The sequence below is a fragment of the Trichechus manatus genome, unplaced genomic scaffold, assembly GCF_000243295.1.
Source record: "Trichechus manatus latirostris isolate Lorelei unplaced genomic scaffold, TriManLat1.0 scaffold00132, whole genome shotgun sequence".
In the NCBI taxonomy this organism is placed as follows: Eukaryota; Metazoa; Chordata; class Mammalia; order Sirenia; family Trichechidae; genus Trichechus; species Trichechus manatus.
In genome coordinates, this window is record NW_004444068.1 from 1117693 (window position 1) to 1119233 (window position 1541).

Here is a 1541-nt window from a genome sequence, read left to right on the forward strand (position 1 = left end):
CCTGGTGGACAACATTAAGAGATACATGGAAGATGGGAAGAGCCAGCTACTCCTGGCCTTGCTGAAGCGCATAGACGCCGAGCTGCAGCTGCACAGGGACTCCATCTTCTGCCAGGCCCTGGTGGCGGCCGTGTGCACCTTCTCCCAGTAGCTCCTGGCAGCCCTGAGCTACCACTACAACAACAACCACGAGTATGAGGAGAGCAGACGCAACGCCAGCCACAAGTGGCTGGAGCAGGTGACGGCCACAGGCATCCTGTTGCACTGCCAGTCCCTGCTTTCACCAGCCACAGTGAAGGAGGAATGGACCATGCTGGAGGACCTCTAGGTGACCTTGTCAGAGCTGGACAACGTTGCCTTCTCCTTTAAGCAGCTGGATGAGAACTACGTGGCCAACACCAACGTCTTCTACTACATAGAGGGCAGCTGGCAGGCGCTGAAGGTCGTCGTTTACCTCGACAGCTACCACTTCTCCAAGCTGCTGTCCCGCCTGGTGAGTGGGGACAGCCTGAGGCTGCACACAGTGCTCTTCACGAAAGCTCAAGAACATGGAGGCGCTGCCTCCTCCCGGCAGCCCAGCCTCAGAGCTGGAGATCAACGCTCAGTCCCAGGAGAAGGTTCAGCAGCATTACCGCAAACTCAGGGCATTTTACCTGGAAAGGTCTAACCTGCCCACAGACGCCAGCACCACTGCGGTGAAGATAGACCAGCTGATTTGCCCCCATCAATGCCCTGCATGAGCTCTGCCGCCTCATGAAGTCCCTCGTCCACCCCAAACCTGGTGCTGGTGGGAGCTTGGGTGTCGGCCTCATCCCCATCTCCTCCAAGCTCTGCTACCGCCTGGGGGCCTGCCAGATTACCACGTGCAGCATGAGCATGCAGAGGAGCACCCTGAGCGTCTCCCTGGAGCAGGCAGCCATCTTGGCACAGAACCACGGACTGCTGCCCAAGTGCATCACGCAGGCCACGGACATCATGCGGAAGCAGGGCCCCACGGTGGAGATTCTGGCCAAAAACCTTCGCGTCAAGGATCAGATGCCCCAGGCTGCACCGAGGCTCTACTGCCTCTGCCAGCCACCGGTGGCTGGAGACCTCTGAATCCTGAGCTGCCCCATGCTGGGCTGAGTCCCCTGAAGCTGGGATTTGGGAGGACAGAGTGGCCACGAGGCCTTCTCGAGAGGTGGCTGAGGCCTCTGCTCCCACTGCCCGGAGCTGCCCAGCCTCCTTCCCCACCTCCATGAGGACGAGCCTGTGCCCGACTTGGGGATGAGCTGGCTGTTTGGCCCTCGGCTGGCACATGCTCCTCACTTCTGCCAGAAGCCCAAGAGATGCTGGGCGCCCACAGAGCTGATGCGTGCAGCCAATGCCTGGCTCCTGCCCCGAAGCCCCCAGGATATGGGGTGAACTTGTGGGGTGCAGCAGCTGGAGCTCTGCAGACACGGCTCTTGGGATGATCAACCTGCACTTTTTGAAACCACTGGTTTCCTTCCACCTCCACATTCCAGGCCGCCCAGTCTCCTCATCTTAGCTTCCAGATGGAC

General features: G+C 60.0%; 1 pseudogene; it reads left to right on the forward strand.

Annotated features, from left to right (window-relative positions):
• LOC101348292 (phosphatidylinositol 3,4,5-trisphosphate-dependent Rac exchanger 1 protein pseudogene) overlaps positions 1 to 1098 on the forward strand; it is a 5009-nt pseudogene extending 3911 nt beyond the window's left edge.
• Positions 1099 to 1541: the final 443 nt, after the last annotated feature.